Raw genomic sequence first — 5,107 nt, 5'->3', positions numbered from 1 at the left:
ATCTAAATCTAAATTATGTATTCAAATCGATGTGTCTATTGAAACATAATTTTCCGAATAAGGAATAAAGCAAAAAAGAATAATCATATCCTTTGTATTCGAAAAGATAAAAAAAAATATAAGATATGATAAAAACTTATCAATTTGGTACCAACTTTGGATACAATAAACAACTGTCGTCGTCTGATAGTCTCGTAGTTTATTTTTGTTAAGATGTCTACCGGGTGTGGGGCGCACACATGTGCTTTTTTTATGAAGTTTTACTTCTATCACGTGTACGTGCTATTAAACTAATGCTTTTTTCTCAAGTAGTTTTGCTCAGTGGCAATTTATACATATGTATGTAAGTAGTAGCGGCACATTTGGTGAACTAAATGCATTCATACATACTTATTTATGTACAACTGTAGGTAATATTGTACGCGTCTTTCCAGGTTGGTTAAGTGCGGGTGATAAACCCATGTAGCACAGTTAAATACTGTGTACATACCTGCAATTAAAATGGGGAAAAATGTTACAATTTCGGCGTGTGAAAAAAAACTCTAAAATACACATAAATTGTGGCTTCCAAGACATGTACGAAGTGATTAGCACAGCTGCATCCTTCAACTTGTCAACTCGCGGGAAATTCCCCGATTTGCAAGGAATTTCGGTTTAGTGGCAACCGGGGAATGGGCAATTTTTTTGGGGAACTGGGTATGTTATTTTTATATCTTAAAGTAACCAAATTAGACGGATATGTTAATTTTTAACCAATGGACCCTTTTTAGAGCGACATTTTTTCAATTTGAATCGCAATATCTTCACAACAAGAGTTTTCCCAGATATAAGCTATATACCAGATGAAACCTAAGGTTTTGGGCTATACTCGTGGAAACCTAGAATAAAATCGACTGACCAGTGTTTGAGAAAATTCCCGAATTGTTTATTTTCAGCAGCCAGATTTTTAGTTTTCAGGCGATAACGTTATGACATATTTATATTTTACAAACACAAAAAATAGCGTTAGATAGCTTGTTTGAAGACTCTTCTACTGATATCAACATCAATGACATGGACTGAGTAGTGCGGCCTCAGTCGTAGTTTAAAAAACTCCCCTTTGTCGAATTTCAGGCAGCAGCCACGCCCACAAAGGCATACGAATCAAAACATCCTGGAACAAAACCTTCTTAGATTTCTTTGTACTCTCTCTATATCTTTCCAACTAGTAGCCGGAGGGTAACATATAAGGTATCGTTTGAAAGGTATTGGCCTATAGAATAACACTAAATATGTTGGGTGTACCCACATGCTCCCTTAAACCGGCAAAAGCCAAAAAACGTTTTTTGGTTCGCAACACTTTAGCCTAATTTTTAAGAATCCGGTTAATCGTTTATGAGGCTTGAATAAATTTTCTGGACACACTCTGCAAGACCTTTCCAACGATATCTCAAACATGTCGATTGGACGTCTGGATAAAAACTTCCAAATCTCGTGTATATATAAGCGAGTCATTTCAGCATGCTACTGTGGCTGCTTTCGTCACTCGCGCGCACTGCCGTGCGCAGTGATATTTATTATTAACAGTAATGCAACTTTTTTCCATTATTTTTAAAATTCATTTTAAATTTTTTTTCGGACAGCATGAAGTCGTCGTAGAGTATCTGTACGAATCTTCATTACGAACGGATTCAATTAAGGCTCTCTACGAATTTCTAATTTACGTTCGTAGCCATTCGGATTCTGTGATAGCACTTTCGTAGGTTTCACGAAAATCGAAGCTACGATGGATTCTGTGAATATCTACTATTGCACAAAAAGAGCTGCAGGGTGGCGCTGGAGTCAAGTTATTGGTAAAAATCGTCTAGTGAAGTCAAACATAGACACCAATGATCAAAGTTAAATTACTACCGTTAAATCAATCACCAGAACGATTGCGGTCCTTGCTTTACGGCGGGTGAACAGAATAAAGACAATTCTTGATAAATGCCTACAAATACAATAGTAAGACTTTTAAGGTATTTTTCTGAAATAAGACTATGTATATTTGATTTCTGTGGACTAATGATACTCCCCAATTTAGAAATTTCCACAAACTGTACTATACAGATTCAAGGACGATTCACCATTGGACAAGATAATTGTTGCCACAAGAACTTCTTCACGGACATAACGCTTTCATTAGGTTATTTTAGATGGTTATTTAGATCACAGCTTCTTAAAGTGTGTTACGCGGAAACCAAGGGCTCCGTAGAAAAGTCAACGGGGTTCCGCGAAATTAATTCTGGTATGAATTAGCACGGTGGTCTGTTTGAGTTGCACACAGAAAGAAAAGTTCTATAAACAGCTTACGCAATTATCTATTTTCAAGTATACGTATGTACTCGAGTTTTGGGTTAGTGTTAAGAGTAAATATCATGAAATCGCAAAAAATGTCATCTTAACTTTGCTTCCTTCTGTCACAACGTACTCTGTCAACAAGGGTTTAAGCTTACACTTATATAAAAAAAAACGGATTCAGGTCGAAATTGGATGCTACCCCAGAAATGCGCATACAACTTTCAGACATTATATCAAAATATTTTATAGAATAATTAATAACATTGTTTCACTGTTAACACTCTTTACATTAAAATGTAAAGTATGTATAGATACTATTTATAGTTAAAGTTTTTATTCATATTTAAATTGCTCTTCCTTTTATTTTTGGTAATTTGATGTGGGGTTCCATAAAATAAGATGTGGTTAGTAAGGGTTCCATCATCTTAAAAGTTTAAGAACCCCTGATTTAGATCACAACACCAAACGTGAATTTTAGACATCCGCGGATGCGAATGCGGATGCGGATGCGAATGCGCAAGTCATGTATTTTTAAGAAATAATTTAGGTGGAAAAATTGGGTGATTTAGGTAAATAAAACATGGTAAGGTTAATAATTTTTAATAATCTGCCTTATCCTGAGTTTTGCCCGAAAAAAAATTCACCCGAAAATTTGTCTTCCGCCCATAGCAAATATGTACAAGAAAACCAAAAGTGAAAAGCGAACCGGTTCGGGGAAAATTAAACTCATGATAAAACTGAATGTTTTTTTAGTAGTTGAGTTTAAAAATTGGAACATTGTACTTAATATAAACTTTTTTAAGGGTCGTAAATCAAACCTGAGCCACTATATAACTACTCGCTCGAGGCGACAAACTTGAAAAACTTGAAACTTGGCAAAATTGTAAATTCTTTTCGATTGACACTGCACCAGTTGAGCGGACTTTCAGTAATATTGATTTATTTTTATTGCGGTGCAATAATTACTTTTTGAGAATTTCATCGGGGCTGCAAATGTCGGATGTATACTCCTGACTTTCATCTTCAGAATCTAGCATGATGGCACAATCGTTGTTTAAACACCGTTTCTTTCGAAAGAATTCTTCATTCTCATTCTTTTGGTTGTTTCGGAATTATGAGAACCTGTCACGTCATCAGCGTTTTTTGATTTTAGTTTTTATAACTCATTTTTAATGCTTTCTTCTATGACTGGTTAGATATACGTCTGTGCACTTGCACAATATTCCAGGGACCGAAAATAACAGCTATTTTTTGCCGAGCTAAATTTGGCTAAATATTTTTTATTCCGAAATAAACGTCCTATCCGGATAATAAAGAAATTGCTTATCCAAATTAAACAAATTTGGTATCATATGAAAGAGGACTGAAATAGCTTTTAAACAGAAATAACGAATGAAGGTTACCCCCTCTATTTATATTTTTTTATAACTTAATACTAAAGAAATTCATGTAAATACATACCTGACCCAATGTTTGTTCTATGGTAATTAATTATAATTTTTTATTGAAATATTTTTCAATGTGTGGCTTTCCTCTTTTAGACATTTAAGTTTTAAAGCTATTTAAGTCCTCTTTCATTGGATACTAAATTTGTTTAATTTGGATAAGCGGTTTGCTTATTATCCGGAAAGTACTTTTATTTCGGAATAAAAAATATTTAGCCAAGTTTAACTCGTAAAAAAAATAACTATAATTTTCGGTCCCTTCAATATTCGCATTCACAAAAGATCGCATTGATTTTTGCGAATGCGAAAGCGAATGCGTATGTTAAAATTAATGCGGAAGCTCCGTGGTTGCGAATGCGAGTGCGAATATTCGCAACAATCTTGGTAGAAACGTTGGACCAAATGTTTAAATACAAAATTAATTTTGGGCGGGACGAGGTCCGCAAGGTCTGCTAGTAATAACATAAAACCCGATTTGGTTTTGTTTTTAACTCGTAACTTCAATTCCAGTTCTGCTTAGATACAAAAATTTAAAAATAATTGAAGAGATTAAAAATAATTAACTCAAATGGAGGATAACGAATATTTGAAAACAATTAAATTCAGTCGTGAAAAGAAATTAAGGATTCATATCTTAATGTAATATAATCAGCATCATCTATACTAATTATATAAAGAGAAGTCCCTTTTTTTTGTAACAGCTGGTAACGGCTGGTCCGATTTTCATGAAATTTTGTATACAAATAGCTTTCGGTAACCACCATGTTTTAGGCTGAAAAAATTTTACTTTTTTTCGGGTAGGTGGACCAGGGTAAGTAGCTTTCTAGCATATATTAGCATATATGACCCATTTTTTCCGGGAAGTGGTCCAGGGACCGATCTATTCGAAAAAATCGAATTTACGGTCCGATTTGCTTAAAATTCGGTGCGCAGGTAGCTTTTTAGCATGTAAGTAGTCTTTTAGCATATATTAGGAGATATGGTCCATTTTTTCCGAGAAGTGGACCAGGGACTGATCTATTCGAAAAAATCGTATTTACGGTCCGATTTGCTTAAAATTCGGTACGTAGGTAGCTTTTTAGCATATATGATCCATTTTGTCCGAGAAGTGGACCAGGGACTGATCTGTTCGAAGAAATCGTATTTATGGTCCGATTTGCTTAAAATTCGGTATGTAGGTAGTTTTTTGCATGGATAAGCTGATAGATTCCTGTTTTCCAATTTTCATGCAATTTCGAATATAAATAGCTTTAAGTAATGACCATATCAAGGGGCGAATTCGTCACTGGGCAAGATTTTTTTGCGCCAATCAGAAACAACGCATACTGTCAAAATATAATTAT

This window comes from Rhagoletis pomonella, unplaced genomic scaffold, assembly GCF_013731165.1.
Source record: "Rhagoletis pomonella isolate Grant_MI unplaced genomic scaffold, Rhpom_1.0 Rhpom_scaffold_01689, whole genome shotgun sequence".
NCBI lineage: Eukaryota > Metazoa > Arthropoda > Insecta > Diptera > Tephritidae > Rhagoletis > Rhagoletis pomonella.
Note: the sequence above shows the minus strand (reverse complement) of the source record.